The sequence below is a fragment of the Pelobates fuscus genome, chromosome 1, assembly GCF_036172605.1.
Source record: "Pelobates fuscus isolate aPelFus1 chromosome 1, aPelFus1.pri, whole genome shotgun sequence".
Taxonomy (NCBI): domain Eukaryota; kingdom Metazoa; phylum Chordata; class Amphibia; order Anura; family Pelobatidae; genus Pelobates; species Pelobates fuscus.
Genome location: NC_086317.1, coordinates 321,225,328 through 321,252,628, shown reverse-complemented (window position 1 = coordinate 321,252,628; position 27,301 = coordinate 321,225,328).

Sequence of the window (27,301 nt, the reverse complement as noted above, 5' to 3'; positions counted from 1 at the left end):
TCTGAAGGGGAGGCATGCACAGACTGCGAGAAGCAGCCATATGACACGCCTGGTACTGGGAGCGCACCGCGCATAGCGGGCGCGCATTTAAAGGGACAGCGGGAGCAAAAAAATAAAAAGTTATCCCATTGGCCCATGTCATTCCACATTCCCCATACTCTCACGTATTGGGGGCGTGGATATGACAAGGGCCAATCAAATCAATCTAATAGGTATTTATACTCACCTTTCCCTTAGCTCCCTGCTCTATCGTGGTTTCTGGTTCAGTTCCCTTTAGTGCTTGTATCGTTCAGTTGTGGTTTTTTGGTGCTAGACCTTGGCTTTGTTCCTGACTCTGTTTTATCTTTATCCTTGCTTGTCTTGTTCGCCGGTTTGCTCTCCTGTGTACCAGTCCTTGGCTTGTTCTAGTTCACGCTGTCTCTCCGTTCCCTTGACCTCGGCTCGTTCTGGACTCTGTCTTTTCTTGTCCTCGTCTAGTCCGGCCATTTTAAGGTCCGGTAAGATGAATCTTGTTTTCTTGCCTCTAGATTATCTGGACTATTCTTGCGTGTTGGGGTATATTACCGTGACACCGCCATTGGTGGTTTCAGCGGACTTAGTGCATGTCAGTCTGGAACGCATACGTCATAAAAAATGGCGTTGCATTCGAAACCTAGTTGTTGTGGGTCCTGCTCACAACAAGCTGTTAAAGTTTGTGTAAGGTTTTCTTGTGTCTTACCTCTTTGAGGAGTGTATTTATCTACATTTAATAACGGAGGGGGCGTGGCATCACGGAGGAAGTGATGCAACGCTAGATCTTCAAATTCAGTATATACTTAGGAAATGGCTCAACAGCCATATTAAAAGACGGAAATGAGTCTAAAAAATAAATATCAGTGTATCCTTCTGGTATTTGGCAAAAATATATGTATAAAGTATAAGTATAATGTATGGAATATCTCCATCTACTTTAACCATAAATATAAGGGGCGATAAATGTGGGCATAGCTCATATATAACAAAAGAGAGATGGTTAAAAAAAAAAAAGGGGTTTGGTTATGGTTAGAATCCTGACTATGAGGATATATGAGGATATGAAATATAAAAATATATAAATAAATATATATCAAATATTGCAATATAATAAACATCATCTGCATAAATATACATAGTAAAATTCACAAATACATAGATTAAGTTGTAGAGAGGATAAGTGGCAGTGCATATAAATGGTGGTACTAAGGTAGTAATGTGCCACCCAATAACAATAATAATAATAATAATAATAATAATAATAATAGGGGGAGACATAATAAGTAAAAGGGAGACGTCGTGAAAATTGGTGTGGAAGAATATGAAATATAAAATATGTTAAAAATATTTATATATATATATATATATATATATATATATATATTTATTATAAAAAAAATAATTAAATAAATCAAATTCTGCATTTAAACCATTAGGATCTGCGATGCTTGTTTTGAGTGGACTTATGGTGCGTCCTATATATTGGAGGCCACGTGGGCACTCCAATAGATAGATTACATTTTTGCTATCATAAGTGATTAAATCTTTGATGTTATATACTTTTCCAGATATAATCACTTGAAATAGCAAAAACGTAATGTTCGGTTATGTTCTAATGGAACTTGTATCCACTGCAGTTCACCCTTTGCCCAATTTACTTACTATCTTGCCATTCTATTTTGAATGCAAAATACTTCATTATCATGCTCATTTTTGCACAGAGCAAAATAATCTAAGCTTATTTAAGCATTTGATGTGTGTCACATATAAAATATCTGTTCTTTCGAAAAAAAAAATGTTGAGACACTTATTGGTAATGAATGCTGTAAGTAAAAGCAATTCGGCAGTATCTTAATTTTCTTGTTTCAATCTATCTCTTACATTATCTGCAAAGATTTATACATATTTTGCAATATGATCAAGTTAATTATATTTATCTGTGGTTGTAAGAGATCATCCATGGTCATGTTCCACTCCACTTCTGGATATTCATTTAAATTCACTCAGTTAAGTAATTCATTTGAGAGTGGTTTTAGTAACAAAATATAAAGAAGCACAGTGAGAGTGGAAATGATAGACTTGTTTACTGAGAAATTAAGAAAATGTTCAGTATGGCAGAGTTTCGCCCACATGGAGGTTCAGCTTAAGTCTGTTCAACCATAATTTACTTTCATATTGAATGCACCCACACTTATTATATATCATTTTGTTCAGGTAAAACAGGGCTTTTATTTCACATTAAATATTTATATATTTACATAATTTAATATGAATAAAAATCTAAACAAATTTTGAGAAATTAAGAAATGTGTTATTTTTTAAGTTCTGCATGACATTTTAACTGCACGCTTTTACTGGAATAAATTACACATATTTGTGTTCAGCGATGTTTCATGAATACAGCAGTATACCCATGTACAGATTTTATGGGGTTTTGGAAAGTTACAGGGTTCAATATAGGGTTTTCCCCATTTTCAGTTTTTACACATTGAACTTTGCCATGTTACATAGTTACATAGTTACATAGTTACATAGCTGAAAAGAGACTTGCGTCCATCAAGTTCAGCCTTCCTCACATATGCTTTTGCTGTTGATCCAAAAGAAGGCAAAAAACCCAGTCTGAAGCGCTTCCAATTTTGCAACAAACTAGGAAAAAATTCCTTCTTGACCCCAAAATAGCAGTCAGATGTCTCCTTGAATCAAGCAGCTATTACCCCACTAATTAGAAATTGTATCCCTGTATGTTATGTTTTTGCAAGTATTTATCCAATTGCAACTTAAACATCTGTATAGACTCTGACAAAAACTCTGACAATGTTGGTTTGCTTGGCCTATGTTGCCTATGAGAAAATATGGTAGCTCAAGAATGAAATTTACCCCCATCATGGCATACCATTTGAAAAAGTAGACAACCCAGGATATTCAAATTGGGGTATGTCCAGTAGTTTTTAGTAGCCATTTAGACACAAATGCTGGCCAAAGTTAGTGTTCATATTTGTTTATTTTGTTGCATTTTTTTTACACAAAACTGCACATTTGGTATCAGATATTACTGTAGGTGAAAGTTTAGGATCCAGTGATCATCAGTCAGTGTGGTTTAATATAAGAACAGTGACTGAGTCACACCACACAAAAACAAAAGTTTTAGACTTTAGAAAAACAGACTTTTCTAAAATTAGAATATGTGTAAAGGAGTCATTATCAGACTGGAGCAATTTATATGGAGTCCAAAATAAATGGGATTATTTAAAAGTTGCACTACTGAAGGCAACAGAAAATTGCATTAGGCTTGTCAGTAAAAGCAAAAAATTCAAGAAACCACTGTGGTACTCCGCAGATGTGGCCAAAATAGTAAAAAACAAAAAGTTAGCATTTAGTAATTATAAAAAAAACCAGAGTGAGGAAGACAGAATGACCTATAAGATTAGGCAGAAAGAGGCTAAGCAAGTTATAAGAGCTTCCAAATCCCACACAGAAGAGAAAATAGCACAGTCAGTAAAAAAGGGGGACAAAACTTTTTTTAGATACATAAATGAGAAAAGAAAAGTAAAACAAGGATTAGTTAGATTAAAAACAAAAGAAGGAAGGTATGTAGATGAGGATAAAGGTCTAGCTGACTGCCTCAATGAATATTTTTGTTCGGTATTTACAGATGAAAATGAAGGAAAGGGACCTCTGTTAACAAAAAGGATAAATGAGTCATTTATTACACGTGAGTTTACAGAGGAAGAGGTTCTATTTCAACTGTCAAAAGTAAAGACAAATAAGTCAATGGGACCTGATGGAATACACCCAAAGCTATTAAAAGAGCTTAGTGGTGTACTAGCAAAACCATTAACAGATTTATTTAACCAATCATTGAAAACAGGAGTAGTCCCAGAAGATTGGAAGTTAGCGAATGTTGTGCCCATTCACAAGAAAGGTAATAGGGAGGAGTCGGGCAACTATAGGCCAGTAAGCCTTACTTCAGTAGTGGGGAAAGTGATGGAAACCATGTTAAAGGATAGGATTGTTGAACATCTAAAAACACATGGATTTCAAGACCAGAGACAACATGGGTTTACTTCAGGGAGATCATGCCAAACTAATCTTATTGATTTTTTTGATTGGGTAACTAAAATTATAGATCAGGGTGGTGCAGTAGACATTGCTTACTTAGATTTCAGTAAGGCTTTTGACACTGTTGCACATAGAAGGCTTATCAATAAACTACAATCTTTGAGTTTGGATTCGAATATTGTTGAATGGGTAAGGCAGTGGCTGAGTGACAGGCAACAGAGGGTTGTAGTCAATGGAGTATATTCGAAGCTTGGGCTTGTCACCAGTGGGGTACCTCAGGGATCTGTACTTGGACCCATTCTCTTTAATATTTTTATTAGTGATATTGCAGAAGGTCTTGATGGTAAGGTGTGTCTTTTTGCGGATGATACTAAGATATGTAACAGGGTTGATGTTCCAGGAGGGATAAGCCAAATGGAAAATGATTTAGGTAAACTAGAAAAATGGTCAGAGTTGTGGCAACTGACATTTAATGTGGATAAGTGCAAGATAATGCATCTTGGACGTAAAAACCCAAGGGTAGAGTACAAAATATTTGATAGAGTCCTAACCTCAACATCTGAGGAAAGGGATTTAGGGGTGATTATTTCTGATGACTTAAAGGTAGGCAGACAATGTAATAGAGCAGCAGGAAATGCTAGCAGAATGCTTGGTTGTATAGGGAGAGGTATTCGCAGTAGAAAGAGGGAAGTGCTCATGCCATTGTACAGAACACTGGTGAGACCTCACTTGGAGTACTGTACACAGTACTGGAGACCCTATCTTCAGAAGGATATTGATACCTTAGAGAGAGTTCAAAGAAGGGCTACTAAACTGGTTCATGGATTGCAGGATAAAACTTACCAGGAAAGGTTGAAGGATCTTAACATGTATAGCTTGGAGGAAAGACGAGACAGGGGGGATATGATAGAAACATTTAAATACATAAAGGGAATCAACACAGTAAAGGAGGAGACTATATTTAAAAGAAGAAAAACTACCACAACAAGAGGACATAGTCTTAAATTAGAGGGACAAAGGTTTAAAAATAATACCAGGAAGTATTACTTTACTGAGAGGGTAGTGGATGCATGGAATAGCCTTCCAGCTGAAGTGGTAGAGGTTAACACAGTAAAGGAGTTTAAGCATGCGTGGGATAGGCATAAGGCTATCCTAACTATAAGATAAGGCCAGGGACTAATGAAAGTATTTAGAAAACTGGGCAGACTAGATGGGCCGAATGGTTCTTATCTGCCGTCACATTCTATGTTTCTATGTTTCTATGCACTTTCACTGACTTCGCTAAAAACTGATATTTGTGTTCAGCGAAATCTCCAGAGTGCAACAGTACCCCCCACGTTCAGGTTAAATGGTGTTTTGAAAAGTTTCAGGGTTAGATTTAGGGCATGGAATTCATTTTCTGCCTGTGTTGTCAAGCATGTCCCTCAAATTGTAATTATTAAAATCACATAATTATATAATAAGATGACATAAATATACATATAAATCTATTTACATTTTACATGCATATTTTTGTAATTATTTGTGTAATTATATATATATATATATATATATATATATATATATACATATATAATATATATATTTATTTATTATATGTTATATATATTTGTACGTTCATTCTAAGTGTATTTTTATATTAATATTAAGTATGACAAGGATCAATTAAGCTGAATATCATTTATCCCGTACAAACTAGAATATACAAAAGTCGGTTGAGGTATGCCAAAACCGGTGATTGGTTAGGCCTGTAATAAAAAAGGCCCACCTGGTAGAACTATGTATAAAAAAGGGGGCAAGGTGAGAAGGAAACTTCTCGAAGTGACGTCAAGTAAGTGTGTTACTCCCTGTTAGATGTTAAATAGGTAGAGAAAGCCCCTCCCACAAATCTAGGCTCCCACCTTTTATTTATGGTTGGGATTATTTAACCTATACAAACTAGAATATACCAATTCAGTTGAGGTGTGCTGAAACCAGCGATCGGTTAGGCCTGTAATAAAGAGGGCAAAAAGTTAACTTGCAAAATTTATTAACTGAATAGTGATCAACCTAGAAATGACAACTTTGATGGGCCGCCCAAAGATAGGAACAATATATGCAGATTTAAATAGCACTCAAACTGACCCTGAGAATAAAACATGCAAACATGTAGACGTTAAATTAATAACAGATACAACACATGAAAATATATAATATAACTTACGCCTTCCCTTAGGAAAATAGCTAAGAAAATTAAATCTTAACAGTAATACCAAGTTACACCCGTAGGGGAATCCTACTACCAAAGTAATTAGAAATTACATGCGACCAAATACTCATTTGCTCACCTAAGTGTCATTTGTATACCTATGTGAACTATATAGAAACGTAATCAGGAGAATTCATACGAACACGCTAAGCAACCGGGTGTTCGTCTGATCCATAAAACCAAAAGAATAGAAAAACGTTTGTATGAATTAGAAAGTGTATGTTACAGTATGCGAGCAAAGTGTCGAACGAGGGAGCTGTTTGTTCGGTTTAAAGGAAACAAAATGCCCATTAATGATAGAAAATAAAAAATAAACATACGTGCAAGTAGGCCTGAAATGAGCCGAAAGCATGCGAACGATCATTCCTAGTAAAGGAAATAGACCCAAACTGAGATGACGCCAATTAATGCGACAGTGGGCTTAACTTACGGTTCAGTTATCAATTCCTGGTCAGTCTCCAAGGGAGCGGGAGGAGGATACGGACTGGAGGTTGTCAGCGGTCGTAAGCGGAACAAAAAATGGACAGCAAGCCAGGAGCAAGACCATGAGGAAGCTCTGCAAGATGGCGACTTGTGAGTGACCAGAGGTAGTCACACTCAACTCACCCGATCAGTAACGGTATGTGAGAGAGGCTTGGAGACCCTTATAAAGGGGACCCAAGCCCCTCTGACAACTACAGGCCCATGATATATAATAAGTTGGATGCACGTAATATGAAAGAGGTAAATTATGCTTGAACAGACATATTCTGAAGGTCTAGGTTTGGTTTTGAAGTTTGTTACAAACTTGGACAATTGCCTCTGTTCTTAAGGGGTTAAGTCAAGACCAATTTTCCCTATTACTGGGTTAAAATGAAACCTTGCTTTAGTTTACACTTAACTAAAATTAGGTCATGCTTGTTATTACTTGAGAAACATGTACTCTTAAGACTAATAATGTGACAAAAATATAACAAATTAATATTGCAAAAAATGTGAATGTGATTTGTTGCTTTTTCCTGGTCTAACAATATACTCAGCATTCACAATGCCACTGCTTATTTTAAACTGAATTCTCAACTGTTGTTGAATCAGATCATGCCCCTAACAGTTAAGGTTAAGCTCACTAAAGTGTGCAATTAGCAAAGTATTTGTTTAAGTACATATTTTTAGAAAATAAATATACATTTAAAGTGCATATTTCTATTTTGCCCATGAATTAACATACACTAAAATAAAAAAATACAAAGAAAAGAAAATTCACATTTTTTACAATTGCATTTTGTCATTTTTAGTGCTTTAATTTATGAATAAAGAGGCTTTGTTAAATGCCTAGAAACATTAGCTGGGGCTCATTGTTCATTGGAGGCTTGTACTTTTACCAGTAAATGGAATATATCGAAAATTAGTAAAGTATGTTTACTTAACAACTGGCAATTCATAAATTCATTACATTTGAAAAAAAAACACACAGCAATTGCTTTTAATAGGATGCCTTTAAAATCTCTAATTTACATTTCTGTCTCCCTTGGCTAAGATATTACTTCATTAAGATTCCCCCTCTCTGAATTAGAGAAATTTTAATGACTGCTCTTATTTACTGCTTCCATATGTAAGTAGTTATCTTTCGTACAAATGGAAATGAAACAAAAAATTGCAACAAATGGAGCCAAGCCGCTGAGTGCATGTGTTCTTTAAGGAGAAAATGCATGTGCCTGATTGAATTAACTTTAACCTATGTGTCTATTGAGCAGATATCCTCTAATGTAAAGCTGAGTCCTTTTTTAAAGATCTCATTAAAATTTATTTTGAATTGCAGAGAGCACTTTATCACATTTTTCAGCCAATAACCTCGGTGAATATTAAACACCTGGTAAGTCTTTGTTCCCTGGAGACCTGGTTGTGCAGCATTTGCCCTTTGACCTATAAGAGTGCAGTCATCTATTTGTGATCCACTCTGAAGAAAAACACCTGTCTTCATATACTGACCACAGGTCAACGTTAAGAAATTGGACTCAAAGTGTCCCTGCAGGTGTTTCCTTCTCTGCCAAAGGAATACATGTAGTATATGAAAGAAAGACAAGAGAAAATGTCTGACTAATATTAAGAAAACTAATAATAACCAGCATGCTCTGTATTTTGCAAAGAGATATATGGAACGTAGCGTTAGAACAAAGTCTCTAGTCACCTTGTAGCGCTTATCATCAAGTGGAATTTAGCGTATGAACACTTCTGCCGATTCTTTATGTTGTGTCATTTTATTAATGATGTTATAAAATTCTTGCTGAGTGCAAGACGGCAATAACTTTGTTGAAAAGAATCCAGTAAAAGAGGGAAAGGTAATTGCTTTCTTAATGAAATTACAGTGCTTGCTTCACTCTCTGTGTGAAGCGTACGGCATAAAAAAAGAAAAAAGGAAAATTGCATGCCACATTTTACTCACAAAATTCACATTACTCATTTCTGTCTGTGGGCCAAGACAGTGATAGAACACAGGAGTAAATGCTCATTATATCTTTTCATTTATTGACTAATGCCCTGGTCAAAATATTGTTTTTCCACTCTAATGTCTGAGTGTTCCAATGGTTTCCTACAGAATGCTCAGACACTTGGAGATTTACTTTGGTGCGTATCCTGAGGGTTTATTCATTAAACAGTGAATTTTATATATATATATATGTATGTATATATGTGTGTGTGCACTCAATGCATATGGCTGGGAGCCTGAGGGACATTGGCATGCCAGCCATATCTATACTATGGCCCTCTCCCACCACAGATTGATGAGAACTTTGGGGAGATGCTGGCATGTCATCCCATGTATTATTTTAGAGCTGCTCACCATGAGAGGGGGGGAGGGGAGGGGGGAAATGACATGTCCAATAGGCACTTGTCCAGGGCATGGCAAGTGTGGGCATAAGGAAGAAAACATTCCACCCAATAGTTATAACAGAGTCATAATGACTCCATAGGCATTTTCCTTTTTTAATCCAGGGACTGGCAAGCCAGCTATACATTTAACCTTGTGCTGTTTTTGTTTTTTTTGTTTTTAACTATCTGCCTGCTGGCTGCTAGCATTATGAGTGGGACAATAGTTTGTATATTTTAAATGCAGGCTAGCATTGCAAGCATACTGGTCTGGATTTTAAAGGGTTCCAATAGTATCCATATTCCTTACACTATAGAGTCTTCTGTCCCCCCTCTGGTGGCTAAAGTGTTAAAAAAATAATTTGTCATTCCGCCTCCTCCATCGTCATCCATCCATCCGGGGGCCTAACGCACATGTGCAGCAAGCGCTGCGAGTGCATTAGGCCCTCCCCATAGGAAAGCATTGCCTCAATATAACCAATGTTATTCACGTCACCTCTCCAGTGCTGTATTTACTGCAAGGCTATCAAGGCACTTGCCTTTGGCAGTACTTTCCAGGAGGGGTGAATCAGTGAATGTGTGTGTGCGTGTCTCTGTGTGAGAGTCTGTCAGTGAAGGTGTGTGAGTGTCTGTCAGAGAGTGTGTGTTTTTGCTAGTGAGTGTGTAGCTGTCAGTGTGTGTTAAGCAGTCAGCAGGGCCGGACTGGCCCACCGGGATACCGGGAGCCCTTCTTGCGGTCGCTGGGGGAGCAGGCTGTTCTGTCTCTGCTCCCCCTCCCTCGCGCACTAGAAAGAGACCGGAGCCGGAATATGACGTCATATTCCGGCCCCGGTCTCATTAAGCTGCATGCGAGGGAGGGGGAGCAGAGACAGAACAGCCTGCTCCCCCAGCGGCCGCAAGAAGAGCTTCCCCAGCCGGCGGCAGCAAGAAGAGCTGGCAAGAAGAGGGGGCAATATGGACACATGGGGAATGGGCTATAGGAACACATGGAGGGCTTGGGGGCTATAGGGACACATAAAGGGCTGGAGGGGGGATAGGGGGGATAGGGACACATGGGGGTTGGGGGGCTATAGGAACACATGGGGGCTGGGGATGGGGCTATAATGGGACACATGGAGGCTGGGGGGCTATAGGAACACATGGGGGCTATAATGGTGGGGCTGAGAACTTCTCAGCCCCCATGTGTACCATTATAGCCCCCGTGTGTTCCTATAGCCCCCTCCCCATTCCCCATGTGTCCTTAGAGCCCCCTCCCCAGCTCCCATGTGTCCCTATAGCCTACCTAGCCCCATGTGTCCCAATAGCCCTCCCAGACCCATGTGTCCCTATCCCCCCTCCAGCCCTTCATGTGTCCCTATAGCCCCCCAGCTCTCCATGGGTTCCTATAGCCCCCTCCCCATTCCCCATGTGTCCTTATAGCCCCCTCCCCAGCTCCCATGTGTCCCTATAGCCTACCTAGCCCCATGTGTCCCTATAGCCCCCTCCCCAGCTCCCATGTGTCCCTAAAGCCCCCCTAGCTCCCATGTGTCCCTATAGCCCCCCAGCCCCATGTGTCCCTATAGCCCCCCAGCCCCATGTGTCCCATTACAGCCACCCTCCCAAGCCCCCATGTGTCCCATTATAGCCCCATGTGTCCCTATAGCCCCCAGCGCCCATGTGTCCCATTATAGCCCCCTCTCCAGCCCCCCATGTGTCCCTATAGCCCCCAGCGCCCATGTGTCCCATTATAGCCCCCTCTCCAGCCCCCCATGTGTCCCTATAACCCCCCAGCCCCATGTGTTCCATTATAGCCCCCTCCCCAGCCCCCATGTGTCCCTATAGCCCCCAGCCCCCATGTGTCCCATTATAGTTCCCTCTCCAGCCTCCATGTGTCCCATTATAGACCCCTCCCCAGCCCTCATGTGTCCCATTATAGCCCCAGCCCCCATGTGGCCCTATCGCCCCCCCAGCCCCCATGTTTATATTGAAAAGCCTGCAGGGACAGGCTATAGACACCAGAACCACTACATTAAGCTCTGTGTGTGTGTGTGTGTGTGTGTGCGCGCGCGCCTGCTAGTGAGTGGGCTTGCTTGTGTGTGTGTGTGTGTGCCTTCTACTGAGTGAGCTTGTGTTTTTATGTCAATGACCTTATGTATGTCAGTGAGATTGTTTGTCTGTGAGGCTGTGTATCAATCAACTTGTGTCAGTGAGATTGTCTGTGTCTGCATGTGAGTATGCTTACTGTATAATTAAAAATTTTACTCTGAAAGGACCAATATTTTATATTGGAAAAAGCTATATATATATATATATATAAAATCAATCATCTAGGGTGGCAAGACATAGCCTTACATATTACATGCGACAATATATGGCGCAATGACTTATGGGGCTGGCATAGATTTTTTTTCCAGGGCTGCTTTGCAATCCCCAGTCCGGCCCTGGCAGTCAGTGTGTATCTATCATTGAGTGTGTGTCTGTCAGTGAGTGTATATCAGTGTATGTGTATCTGAGAGTGTGTGTCTGTCAGTGAAAGTGTGTGTTGAACTGGTAGAGGTGTCTTGAGGACTGATTTGGGAACCACTGGTATAATGTATTCAGAGCCAGAATTCCAAAATGAATGTGATAGATTTTGACCTCATTACTATGCTGTATTTTTGCATGCCATTTTGGCCAAACTTTTGAAATTTGTCCTGGGTTTCCTCTCCTTCTAATGCGGGTTGCTTTGTAGTTCAGATCATTCAGTGCTGTCAGTGAGTGAGTTGTGTGCAAGGAATTGTTTTTGTGGAGTGAGGGTGTGTGGCTAAAGGCGCAGGCTTATGGTCCAGCATTATGCAAAACATGTATTTAAATTATGCAAAAAACCTTAAAGATTTGAGCATGGGAAAAAATAATAATAATAATAATAATAAAAACACACTGCATTTTTTTGGTACCAAAGCCAGATGCATTAAGATTTTAATGGTGTCCCTTTAAGTATTGTGAACGATGTTCAGATCCAGATGTTTTTGCCATCAGTATGAGGCATTTTGGACTTTAGTAAATAACCCTATTAGTGAATAAACCATCAGATGTGATAAGGACACCATGGTGGAGATTTATTGAAGTGTTCTGAAGAATGTCCTGTATTTTGGGTTTTTAGTCTGTTTGAATTTATGAAATTATTCTAAAAATGGCCTTTTTAAATCATTCTGCTATTTTTCTCAGCATTATCCATTACAGAAAGACTAGCAAATCAGAGCGTAGTAAAACAGAACTCCTAATGTAAAGAACATAAATGGTGTCATTTAAAAATTAGAGAGGGTGCAAAGTAAGCAACATATGAAAAAAATCTGATAGATATGATAAATTGTGCAAAAAAAAAAAAGAGTTGCCAAAAATGTCGCCTGCATCACTCTGATAAAGTGAGAATTTAAAGTGAATTTCAACTTTAAGGTCAAAATAGCGAAACTGGAAAAGTCAGCTATGCTTTAAAGTGGCACTGTCATGCCGAACTTACCTTTCCCCAAACGCTTCCTCTTCTTTCCCTCTCTCAGGATCTGTTCTTCATCTCTTCCTATATGATCTAGTTCGTTTTAAAACATAAGACAAAGTAGGGACTATTTTGTCTTATGTATTATTCCTTGGCTTGACCTGCTCTGACCTGCTTCCTGTGGGTCAGAGACATTTTCCCACAATTCTTTCCTTTATTCCGTGAATAAATAATTATTTCCTTTATTCCGTGCAATGCCTCCTGTCAGTATTCCTGAACATCCTGTCATTTAGATAGGACGCTGGCAAAATTACCGAGTTTCGTCCTATCAGTTTGTCCATTCATGTTAGGACAACATTCGGTACTTTTGTTCAAATCGGAATTTCATTAGAATGAATAAAACTCAGATCCTATTTGTGCCGCAGCTGCATCTTGCATCCGCTTAGTAGATAGCTCCCTAATTCCCACAGTATTAGGGAGCTATCTACTGAAAGGCTGAAAGACCTAAATTGGTCCTTTAGCCATATTTACTAAAACTAAGTAAAGATTACTTAGTATTAGTGAATAAGGCAGTTGTAAATCTCCCGAATGCCCCTACTCACTGTGCCGCGAGTAAGGGCATGTCTACTAAACAGTGAGCAGCCTGTGGCTGTTCTAAAAAAAAGCTCCCAAATCCACGAGTCAATTGATGGGGGACCTAGTACAGGCCCCTCATGGTGGGGTACCTAGTACAGGCCCCTCATGGTGGGGTATCTAGAAAAATAATTAACTGGATAGACATAGTGTCCTCCCCAAGCCCCCACCCATGCCCTGCGAGTGGGGACTATTTAATGGAACGGGCCCCTGGCCCCCACCCATGAGCGGTGGGTAGGTGCCCTAAATAACAAAAGGGGGGGGGGGACCTATTGTCTAAATTGTTGGGGGCTAAATGTAATTTTTGGGTCTGAAAGAAAAAGACATCTAATATTAAGTATGATTTTTTTTTTTATTTACAGGTATTTAGTTTTTTGTTCCCCACTCACTTTTTTTTGGGTGAGGAGAGTAGGTAGGGTTTAATTTTATTGGAGTGGGGGGTGGCTTTGGGACCCCTATTCACCTGTGGGGGTGGGATTTTTTACATTTAGCCTCCACCAGTCGCCGATGGGTGGGGGCTGGGGGAGACAATAGGTCCCCCTTTGTTAATTTTGGCCCCCACCCACCACTCATGCGTGGGGGCTGGTAGGGGGAAGACAACAGGTCCCCCTCTTCTTGTTATTTTTGGCTCCCACCCACCACTCATGGGTGGGGGCTGGTAGGGGGAAGACAACAGGTCCCTCCTCTTCTTGTTACTTTTGGTCCCCACCCACCACTGGGTGGGTGGGGGATGGAGACAATAGGTCCCCCCCTTTTTGTTATTTTAGATCCCAACCTGCCACTCATGGGGGAGACAATAGGTCCCTCCCCCCCTTTGTTATTACGGCCTTCATCCTCCACTCATGGGTGAGGGACGGGGGGGGGATCCAGTCCATTAAATAGCCCCCACACGCTGGCATAGGTTAGGGCTGGGATGTCCTCCCCTTTTAATTATTTTTCTAGATGCCCCACCATGTGGGACCTGTACTGGGTCCCCCATTAATTGATTTTTTTAGAACAGTGAGCAGCCACAGACTCTTTGTTCATTTGTTTGAAATTTCTATTCATTCATATTTCTGACTAATTAATTGACTAAATTCCTGTCCGAATGCCCAAGTGGTTAACTGGGAATGTGCGGGAATTTCATAGCGCTATCTAGTGTGGGCAGATGACGTGTCCCACAGGTCCTTCGTCTGCCCACACAAAGATGGTGGCGCACAGGACCTAGGTCCGGTCATAAAATAAAATAATTTAAAAAAGGTAAATAGGGGGGCCGAGGGGAATTTGGGAGTGTCTAGTGGCACAATAAAATGTTGTCGGAAGGGGGGGGTTAAAAAAATAAAAAAGATGCGGTCATTACAGTGTTCAGTTCTCATTTCTACAGTGTTCAAGTTCTGCTACTATTGCTTTAAAGGGACACTATAATCACCAGAACAACCATGGCTTATTGTATTTGTTTTGGTGTGTATAGTCATTCCCTCCAGGCTTTTTGCAGTAAATACTGTCTTTTCAGAGAAAAGGCAGTGTTTACATTAAAGCTTAGGGATACCTCCACTGGCCGGTCCTCAGATGGCTTCTAGAGGAGCTTCCTGGGGCAGTGCACTGCCATTCAGTGTCTCTACCCTCTGTTTGGAGACACTGATCTTTCCTCATGGATATACATTGATTCAATGCATCTCTAGGAGGAGATGCTGATTGGCCAGGGCTGTGTTTGGCTTGTGCTGGCTCTGCCCCTAATCTGCCTCCTTAACAAGCTCAGATTGAGTTAAATTAAAAAAGCATGACTGCAATGACAATCAGGTGTTATTTGCATTTCATTATTTGCATTTCACCCATATTTAAAAAAATTTAGGTCAGTCATTTCAAAAAATTTAATATTTTTCTATTCTCATTAAACCAAGTAAGTGTTAATTTAAACTTCGGACCATCTATATATTTTAATTTTTTTTTTTTTTTTTTTTTTTATTGTACTGTTGCATCAGTTAAATTATACCGCTACCTTTTCAAAAGTTAAAGGTCATTTTTTAAATTTTGATTTTTTGTATTCACATTGTGCAGACTTTATCATTAACGAGCTGGCTATTCAAAGTGAGTATGAAAGAAAATGCTCATTGGGGAAAAGGTAATTGGCAAACAAAGTTGTACTAACAATGTCTTTTAATCCTTGGCCTAATATTTAAAGTCCAGGAGAGAATATCGAAACCAATCATATAAGTAAATTAGAATTTTAAATTGTAGGAAGATATAACGAGGCCACCGTTTAAGATTTAAACATTTTGCAGTCATGTTCTTAGGAAATTCAGTCAGTATAGAGAGAGTGAACACAAGTTTTTAAGTAACTTCCTCAATTCTACCTACTTGAACACTATAACGACTAAAATACAATTGTATTCACCCTTCTAGAAGCAAATGGAAGTCATCACTTTGCATCAGGCAATGGGTATGATTTCTGCCAAAGCTTATAAACATGTTCTATTGTTGATGTGCCTCAGTCTGGGTCACTTAGCAGTAAGAATGTCAGATTGTCAAGTGTTTTTAAAACAGTAAGGCAAGAGACATATAGCAGCAATTTCACTCTGAAGCCTGAGGAATGGATTCCCCAAATGTGCTTACTTTATACATTAACTTAATGTGATAGGGAAGCTTTGGCCAGAGCCACTGGAAAAGCACTGAGGACATTTTTAAATATCTATTTCCAGAGAGGGCCAACTTATATAATCCTTTAAAACAATAACCCTTTAAAACTTGTGTTGTCAACTGTAATAGTAAGTATGTGAGGATAGTTAAAAGGACAGTTGAGACAAACTTACCCCCTTTACATATTTCCACTTAAAAGAATAGCAAAATATTTATATAAAGCTTTAAATTTATAGCTAATATATAAACACTAATTGAAGCTTTCATTTTTTGCTAATTTGTGGATATATATCAAGTGAGAATTATTTTTTTTGTATTTAATACATTCTTTATTTATTCAACGCATATAAGGGGTTTATTCACAAGTAGGAAAAATACAATTTATGTTACACATTCTCCAACTCAGCTAGAGTCACAATTTGATTGAGTTCTCTAAGTCCGCTATATTTCCAGTTTGGCCACTTTGACCTTAAATTTGTAATACACGTCCAGTTCAAACTGAATTTTTGTAAATTCTCACTTCGGTCAACAAACAAGTCAATGTTTAGTTATTTATGTATTTATTTTATTTATTTATAAAATATTTTACTAGGAAAGATACATTGAGATTTCTCTCCTTTTCAAGTATGTCCTGGGTCCACAAAACATTGCATTGATACATTAGGGTACAATAAAATACAAAAACAATATTAACAGAAAATATATACAAAATTTAACATAGAACAGGTAGGAAATATATAATCAACCATAACATGTGCATTCTGTTTTGAGGTATGTAGAGAGGGATCTCTTAAAGGAATTTAGGCTTAGGGAAGATTTTAAATTGTGCGGGAGGTCGTTCCACAATTGCGGCGCTCTGTAGGAGAAGGAGGATCGGGCTGCTTTCTTTTTGTATTGAGGTAAACTAAGTAAAGTGTTGGTACTGGATCGTAGGTTATAGGAAGTGGGAACAGCTGGGGAAAGCATTTTGTTCAGGTAGGGTGGGAGTTTCTCAGAAAAGCTCTTAAACACAAGGCTGGAAAGATGAAGGGTGCGTCTAAATTCCAGCGACAGACAGTTTAGTTCTTTTAGCATGTCACAATGGTGAGTCCTGTAATTACATTGTAGCACAAATCGGCAGAACGAGTTATACAATGTGTTGAGCTTATTAATGTGGGATTGCGATGCAGATGCATATACTACATCCCCATAATCAATGATTGGCATCAGCATTTGCTGTACAATCTTTTCCTTTACTGTAGGGCTTAGGCATGATTTGTTTCTGTACAGGGCACCTAGTTTTGGATGCAGTTTAGATGCAAGCTTTTCTATGTGGAGGCCAAAAGATAGATTGGGGTCTAACATCATACCCAAGTATTTGAAAGAGTGGACTGCGGTCAGTGTGCCATTTGACTTTGTTTTGATGGATAGGTGGGAATTATGTAATTTGTGTAATTTAGGCACTGTTCCAAAGATCATTGTGACAGTTTTGTCAGTGTTCAGGAAGAGTTTGTTTTTTGCGATCCACTTTTCTACCTCTGTAAACTGGTCTTGGAGCACAGCCTCAAGCTGCGGTAGATTGGATTTGCTCGTTTAGATTACTGTGTCATCTGCGTACATGTGTACATTTGAGGATTTGCAGACATTAGGCAGATCATTTATAAATAATGTAAATAGTAGGGGGCCGAGAATGGAACCTTGGGGAACACCCCACGTGACTGGGAGAGGGAGGTAGTTGCTGTCAGAAATGGACACATATTGCGAGCGATCTGATACATACGATCAAAACCAGGTTAGCGGACAATCACCAATACCTTTTTGAGTTTGTGCAGTAGAATGTCGTTTTCTACTGTGTCAAAGGCCTTTGCAATATCAAGAAAAATAGCTCCTGTTAGGGCTCCTTGTTCCATGTCAGTTTGGATGTCATTCCAAACTTTTAAGAGGGCAGTTGTAGTGGAGTGATTCGGTCGAAAACCTGATTGATCAGGGGTCAGATAGTTTGATTGTTGGTAATACTCACATAGTTGCATATGGACACAATTTTCTAAGATTTTTGACAATACTGGAAGCAATGATATTGGGCGATAGTTAGAAACAAAAGTAGTGTCACCACTTTTATGGATAGGCACTACTCTTGCAGTCTTCCAAAGTTTGGGTATGTATCCAGACACCAAGGATTCGTTAATTAGGGTTGCGATGGGTTTAGCAATTGCTGGCACACTGAGCTTCAACAGCATTGCTGGTTTACTGAATAAATATATCAAAGCAAAAACAAAATTAAAAGATGACCTCAAGCACCATGACCACTTCAGTGATTTGTAAACATAGAAACATAGAATGTGACGGCAGATAAGAACCATTCGGCCCATATAGTCTGCCCAGTTTTCTAAATACTTTCATTAGTCCCCGGCCTTCTTATAATTAGGATAGCCTTATGCCTATCCCACGCATGCTTAAACTCCTTTACTGTGTTAACCTCTACCACTTCAGCTGGAAGGCTATTCCATGCATCCACTACCCTCTCAGTAAAGTAATACTTCCTGATATTATTTTTAAACATTTGTCCCTCTAATTTAAGACTATGTCATCTTGTTGTGGTAGTTTTTCTTCTTTTAAATAAAGTCTCCTCCTTTACTGTGTTGATTCCCTTTATGTATTTAAATGTTTCTAATATATCCCCCCTGTCTCGTCTTTCCTCCAAGCTATACATGTTAAGATCCTTTAACCTTTCCTGGTAAGTTTTATCCTGCAATTCATGAACCAGTTTAGTAGCCCTTCTTTGAACTCTCTCTAAGGTATCAATATCCTTCTGAAGATATGATCTCCAGTACTGTGTACTGTACTCCAAGTGAGGTCTCACCAGTGTTCTGTACAATGGCATGAGCACTTCCCTCTTTCTACTGCTAATACCTCTCCCTATACAACCAAGCATTCTGCTAGCATTTCCTGCTGCTCTATTATATTGTCTGCCTACCTTTAAGTCATCAGAAATAATCACCCCTAAATCCCTTTCCTCAGATGTTGAGGTTAGGACTCTATCAAATATTATGTACTCTGCCCTTGGGTTTTTACGTCCAAGATGCATTATCTTGCACTTATCCACATTAAATGTCAGTTGCCACAACTCTGACCATTTTTCTAGTTTACCTAAATCACTTGCCATTTGGCTTATCCCTCCTGGAACATCAACCCTGTTACATATCTTAGTATCATCCGCAAAAAGACACACCTTACCATCAAGACCTTCTGCAATATCACTAATAAAAATATTAAAGAGAATGGGTCCAAGTACAGATCCCTGAGGTACCCCACTGGTGACAAGCCCAAGCTTCCATTGACTACAACCCTCTGTTGCCTGTCACTCAGCCACTGCCTTACCCATTCAACAATATTGGAATCCAAACTCAAAGATTGCAGTTTATTGATAAGCATTCTATGTGCAACAGTGTCAAAAGCCTTACTGAAATCTAGGTAAGCAATGTCTACTGCACCACCCTGATCTATAATTTTAGTTAACCAATCAAAAAAATCAATAAGATTAGTTTGGCATGATCTCCCTGAAGTAAACCCATGTTGTCTCTGATCTTGAAATCCATGTGTGTTTAGATGTTCAACAATCCTATCCTTTAACATGGTTTCCATCACTTTCCCCACTACTGAAGTAAGGCTTACTGGCCTATAGTTGCTCGACTCCTCCCTATTACCTTTCTTGTGAATGGGCACAACATTCGCTAACTTCCAATCTTCTGGGACTACTCCTGTTAACAATGATTGGTTAAGTAAATCTGTTAATGGTTTTGCTAATACACCACTAAGCTATTTTAATAGCTTTGGGTGTATTCCATCAGGTCCCATTTACTTATTTGTCTTTACTTTTGACAGTTGAAATAGAACCTCTTCCTCTGTAAACTCACGTGTAATAAATGACTCATTTATCCTTTTTCTTAACGGAGGTCCCTTTCCTTCATTTTCAGCTGTAAATACCGAACAACAATATTCATTGAGGCAGTCAGCTAGACCTTTATTCTCATCTACATACCTTCCTTCTTTTGTTTTTAATCTAACTAATCCTTGTTTTACTTTTCTTTTCTCATTTATGTATCTAAAAAAAGTTTTGTCCCCCTTTTTTACTGACTGTGCTATTTTCTCTTCTGTGTGTGATTTGGAAGCTCTTATAACTTGCTTAGCCTCTTTCAGCCTAATCTTATAGGTCATTCTGTCTTCCTCACTCTTGGTTTTTTTTATAATTACTAAATGCTAACTTTTTGTTTTTTACTATTTTGGCCACATCTGCGGAGTACCACCGTGGTTTCTTGAATTTTTTGCTTTTACTGACAAGTCTAATGCAATTTTCTGTTGCCTTCAGTAGTGCAGCTTTTAAATAATCCTATTTCTTTTGGACTCCATGTAAGTTGCTCCAGTCTGATAATGACTCCTTTACATATATTCAAATTTTAGAAAAGTCTGTTTTTCTAAAGTCTAACATTGTGGTTTTTGTGTGGTGTGACTCAGTCACTGTTCTTATATTAAACCACACTGACTGATGATCACTGGATCCTAAACTTTCACCTACAGTAATATCTGATACCAAATCCCCATTTGTTAACACTAAATATAGTGTGGCCTCTTTACTAGTTGGCTCCTCAACGACTTGTTTTAGAGACAATCCCAGTAGGTGTCACGTTTAAACATTTGTTATGAAGGAACACAACTGCAGATTTCTTATAGTTCTTATATTTATTAGAAAGTAATTGGTATTGACTTTAATTCCAATTTACAGGTACTATAGCATTAAGTAATAAACGATAACTGAAGTCCACAATTATATGCACTGTAGCTTTAAGGAGTAAACGATAACTGAAGCAGCAAGAGTCCTTTAGTAGTATTAATTAATTAGATGATAAGAAGTTACAATAGCTGTTCCATAGACTTTAACTGAAGAAAGATAGATGCAGCTAACTGAGACAAGTATGAGTTGAAGTTAGCTGTAACGGTTGGCTTTAAGACTTTGGAGACAGGAAATAACAGCTTTAGATGCAACGCTTATCAGAGAAGTTTTACTTAGCTTCCGGCACATAGAACACTGGTTCCCGAGATTCCTCAGAGGCGGATTATCCTGCATGGATAGAGTTCAGCTTTAGCCGTGGATGAGGAAAGGTGAAGGGAACTTGAAGTCTTCCAGTCCGGTCCGGTAACAGCAGGCTTTCACAACGATGTTGCAGCCGGTTCGTGAGTATGGAACGTAGTTCATTAATCCAGCGTCGATCAGCTGGTGCGGTCAGATTAAATAGGGAGACCGGGTCATGAAGAGGTGTGGCTAAGCTCCGTGGAACCAGGAAGTAAGGGGATAATATAATTAAGGCATGACAGTATCCCCTCCTTAATGAGCAACCTCTGGGTGCTATTGACTTGGTTTAGAAGGGTAGCGTTTGTGAAACTTGGAAACTAATTTGTCAGCATGAACGTCAGAGGAGTTTTCCCATGTATCTTCATCAATTCCATATCCTTTCCATCTGATGAGGTATTGTAAGGAGCCACGATGGATCCTTGAATCCAGTATACTTTGAATTTCATATTCTTCTTCACCCTGGACCAATATGGGATCAGGAGAAGTAGTGACATTTCTTTGGAAAGGGTCAGGATGATGAGGTTTCAACAAGGACAATTGATTGGATCTTTGGCATACAGAACAAGATTTGACATAAGATTCGATAGTTTGGTCTTGACGAGGCCACCAACAGTATCTTTTAGACAATTCAAGGGTCCTTTTCATACCTGGATGACCTGCCAGAGGAGAATCATGAATAAATTCAAGTACTTTAATTCTGAAAGAGGGAGGTACATAAATCCGGTCTTTAAAATAGTAGAGACCGTTTTTCTTGGATAATTTCATTGATTTAGGAAGTTCAAGAGCATCTTCACTGAGACTTTTAATGTTGTCAATAAGAGAAGATAAGATTCCAATGACTTTAGGCAAAGGAGGTTCTTGAGGAGTTTTGTGTTGAGAAAGGACAGCTCCAATTGCAAATTCCGAAGCATCCGTTTCAAGGACATAAGGATATGAAGGATTTGGAAGTTGAAGGATAGGAGCTGTTGTAAACTTTCTCTTTAATTCACCAATGACTGTAGGAGGAGGAGACTCCAGCTCGGTGTCAGAACAACATGAGGTTTTAGCTGGTTCTTTCGTAGACTGAAGAATTGGAATTTGCTGTAAACATGTTTCTTTACAATAATGTGAGTTAAAGGTGAGAGAGAAAGGAAACCATGAGATTTGAGGGTTGTGGTTCCTTAACCAGTTGATCCCTAATATAATAGGAAAAAATGGTGATGAGATAACATCAAATATAAGACTTTCCGTATGAGTATGATTGATGGTTACTTTTAGAGGGACGGATTCATGAAGTATTGGTCCCGATGAGATGAGGGACCCGTCAATCACTTTAACAGGTACAGAAGTTCTTTTACGAACACAAGGAATTTTATTCTTTGTTACAAAGGCTGAGTCGATGAATACTCCATTTGCACCGGAATCGATAACAGCCTTGGTTATGATTCTTTTATTGTCCCACTGTAATACAAGAACGATAGGGGACATTTGAGTATTTGCTGTAGAGGGAAGTACACTTAGGATGGAAGAGGCATGAGACTGCCTACTGCCTTTTATCCGTTTCAATGAAGGACAATCAGAGACTAAATGAACTTGAGAGGCACAATACATGCAGAGGTTTAATGTACGTCTTTGATTTTTCTCTTCAGGAGTGAGGGGACTTCTTATTATCCCTATTTCCATAGGTTCGATTGGTTCGGATGGGTTGTCAGGAGGCTTTGGAGGATGAAATGATTTTTTCCCAGTTGAAGTTGAGAGAGCCTTTTCGGTCTTTCTTTCTCTAAGCCTTCTGTCAATGCTGATCGATAGATGAATCAGAGCATTCAAAGTAGTAGGGAGTTCTATTCTGGATAGTTCATCTTTTACAGCTTCAGATAAGCCGATTCGAAACTGGTTGCGCAATGCGATGTCATTCCATTGCGTTTCTACTGCCCATCTTTTAAATTCAGCAATATAATCTTCAACGGGTCTATGGTTTTGTAACAAGGTTCTAATTGATAATTCAGCAGTATTTTGTTTGTATGGATCTTCATAAAGAAGAGACATGGCTTTAAGGAATTCCTCCAGTGAATCTAAGATGGGGTCATCATTGTCCAAAAAGGTATGGGCCCAGGACATAGGTTCACCTCTCAGAAACGAGATAATTGAATAAACCTTAGATCTTTCTGTGGGATAAGATCTAGGTTTTAAAGCAATCAATAATTTGCAGGAATAAAAAAACTCCTTATATTTGGAACGATCACCATAGAATTTTTCAGGGTTACATACCGCAGGATCGCTAGCCGAGAGCAGAGTAGTATGAGGAGTACGAGTTTGTAAATCTCTGACATAAGTGAGAAGTCTTTCATTAGTAACTTGAAGGTCTTGCAAACCTTGGGCTAGTGTATTGACTCGTTGATTCAGAGTAGTTATCGTAGAATCGAAATCTGCTGGATCCATTACAATGGCTGGATTAATCTGTCACGTTTAAACATTTGTTATGAAGGAACACAACTGCAGATTTCTTATAGTTCGAATATTTATTAGAAAGTAATTGGTATTGACTTTAATTCCAATTTACAGGTACTATAGCATTAAGTAATAAACGATAACTGAAGTCCACAATTATATGCACTGTAGCTTTAAGGAGTAAACGATAACTGAAGCAGCAAGAGTCCTTTAGTAGTATTAATTAATTAGATGATAAGAAGTTACAATAGCTGTTCCATAGACTTTAACTGAAGAAAGATAGATGCAGCTAACTGAGACAAGTATGAGTTGAAGTTAGCTGTAACGGTTGGCTTTAACGAAGGACTTTGGAGACAGGAAATAACAGCTTTAGATGCAACGCTTATCAGAGAAGTTTTACTTAGCTTCCGGCACATAGAACACTGGTTCCCGAGATTCCTCAGAGGCGGATTATCCTGCATGGATAGAGTTCCGCTTTAGCCGTGGATGAGGAAAGGTGAAGGGAACTTGAAGTCTTCCAGTCCGGTCCGGTAACAGCAGGCTTTCACAACGATGTTGCAGCCGGTTCGTGAGTACGGAACGTAGTTCATTAATCCAGCGTCGATCAGCTGGTGCGGTCAGAGTAAATAGGGAGACCGGGTCATGAAGAGGTGTGGCTAAGCTCCGTGGAACCAGGAAGTAAGGGGATAATATAATTAAGGCATGACAGTAGGGAGTTTAGAATATGTGTGCTCCTGGCACAAGTAGCTATTTTTGTTTTCCAATTCATATCAGGAAGATTAAAGTCACCCATGATGATAACGTACCCCTTCATTGTCATTTTAACTATTTCTTCAACTAGTAGATTATCTAACTCTTCAATTTGTCCTGGGGGCCTATACATCACAACTACACGAATTACTGTGTGATTACCAAATTCTAACGTAACCCAAATGGACTCTATGTTCGTCTCACTAACCTTTATTAGGCTAGATTTTATGCTATCCTTCACGTACAGGGCCACCCCTGCCCCTTTCTTGCCTTCCCTGTCTTTTCTATATAAAGAGTACCCTGGTATTGCTATGTCCCAGTCATTTTTCTCATTAGACCATGTCTCAGTAACACGACTAAATCTACACTATCAGTTGCCATTATTGCCACAAGTTCATGGATCTTATTCCCTAAACTGCGAACATTTGTAGACATGACTCTAAGCTTATAATTTTTTAACACACTTGCTACAGGCACCTTCTGTCCTTGTTTTGGGGGACAATTGGATTGATGTTTTATCAACCTTTTGCCCCCCCCCTCCTAGTTTAAATACATCCTAGCAAAACCTCTGAACTGCTCACTGAGAACCAGTGGCGTACACACACTCTATGGGGCCCCGGTGCGAAACTGATCCGTGGGCCCCCCCCCTACCGTGATCCTCTCCCCCCTGACTGTGGGCCCCTCCCCCCCGAAACATACATACAGACACAAACACATACCCCCGACAGACACATACATACATACACACATGCAGACACATACATACAGAGACACACATGCAGACACATACATAGACACACACACATACACAGACATACAGAAACAGACACACACACACAGAGACAGACACACAATCATACATACACAGACATACATACAGATACACACACACACACACATAGACAGACAGACATACACACAGAGACACAGACACACATATGGATACACACACTCAGAGACACATACATACATACACACATGCAGACACATACATACAGAGACACACACGCAGACACATACATAGACACACACACACATACACAGACATACAGAAACACACACACACACACAGAGACACAGACACACAATCATACATACACAGACATGCATACAGATACACACACACACACAGACAGACATACACACAGAGACACAGACACACATATGGATACACACACAGAGACACAGACATAAATACACACAGACCCATATACACAAAATGTTTCCTACCATGTGTGGGTCCAGTGATGGCTCAGCCTGATGGGAGTCAGAGTTCCCACTCTGACTCCCTCCTCCTTTCAGTTTCCTCCCGCGCGGGCTGTCAGTATGCTGGGAGGAGTGACGTGCGGTCACTTCCTCCCAGCGTGTGATGTCATCACAGGGGGCCCGGTCGCGCTCTTAAAGCGCCCAGCGCAGACCGGGCCCCCTTACAATCCATGTCCATCGGGTGGCCCTGACAGCATGGGCCACCCGATGGACCCCTTGACATGCGGCCCCGGCGGTTTGCCGCATGGGCCGGGGCCGCAAAGCGTGGCAGCTGCTACCCGACCGCGGTACGTACGCCACTGCTGAGAACATTTGTTCCCTTTTGAGAAAGATGCAAACCATCTTTTTTGTACAGTTTATTTCCATTCCAAACAGAGCTACCATGAGCAATAAAGCCAAATCCCTGCTCCCAACACCATTCACCAAGCCACAAGTTAAAGTCCCTAATACGCATCCGCCTGTCATTCTGAGTGTTATGCACAGGCAGAACTTCAGAGAATGACAGTGTGCCGTATATCATTGGCAAAAACAGTAAAAACTTCCTTAACCTCTGAAACCTCATTGCAAGCCAAGTCATTTGTCCCTAAATGGACAAGTACATCCAATTCCCCTTCCTGCTTTGCTTGCTTAACAATATTACAGATACGTCTCCTGTCTCTGTGAGCAGTAGCTCGGGAAAGACACCTCACAAGACCACCATTGTCCATCTCCACACCTCTTATGATGGAATCCCGCAACAACAACTGCTTTCTATTAGGCCTCACCATAGTCTTCAAGCCTCTCTGCACAACACCACTGGCCTCAGTGCCTCTCTGCACAACACCACTAGCCTCAGTGCCTCTCTGCACAACACCACTGGCCTCAGTGCCTCTCTGCACAACACCACTAGCCTTAGTGCCTCTCTGCACAACACCACTAGCCTCAATGCCTCTCTCCACAACACCACTAGCCTCAGTGCCTCTCTCCACAACAGCACTAGCCTCAGTGCTTCTCTCTACAACACCTCTAGCCTCAGTGCCTCTCTGCACAACACCACTAGCCTCAATGCCTCTCTCCACAACAGCACTAGCCTCAGTGCCTCTCTCCACAACACATCTAGCCTCAGTGCCTCTCTGCACAACACCACTAGCCTCAATGCCTCTCTGCACAACACCACTAGCCTCAATGCCTCTCTGTACAACACCACTAGCCTCAGTGCCTCTCTGCACAACACCACTAGCCTCAGTGCCTCTCTCCACAACACCACTACCCTCAGTGCCTGTCTCCATTACACCATTACACTCTGAAAGTGCAGAAAATGAATTATGTAGAACAACTGTGCAATATGCCTGTTATCCACAACTCTAAGTCTACCAGATCCTACAGTAATCCATCTGCCATTCCTAATATGTCTCTGTGGCAGTGGCTTTGCAGCAGTTCCAGCCTGAGTTTGTTTACCAGATAATTCACAAATCTCAGACTTCAAAAATACAATCTCCTGCCGCAAGAAAGAGAACTGTCTACAGATTAGACAACAACCAAACCTCCAAAAAGTGGAACGCAAAACAAATGCATAGCAACTATTACACTGAACTAAGTCTGCCATTCCAATGAGGTAAATCATTTAAATCAAACAAATCTTAACTTTTTATTTATCCTCCTGAATACCTCAGATTACCTCCAGTTTATCTCCAGAATATCTCCAACCACACACACTTAGAAGCAACACTCTCCAGAATATCTCCAACCACAGACACTTAGAAGCAACACTCTCCAGAATATCTCCAACCACACACACTTAGAAGCAACACTTAGATGAAGCAACCAAGCTATATTAGCCAAGCTAATGACAACAACCCTTATATACTCCTAAAATCACCTCCCACACCTGGTGGTTATAGTGGTT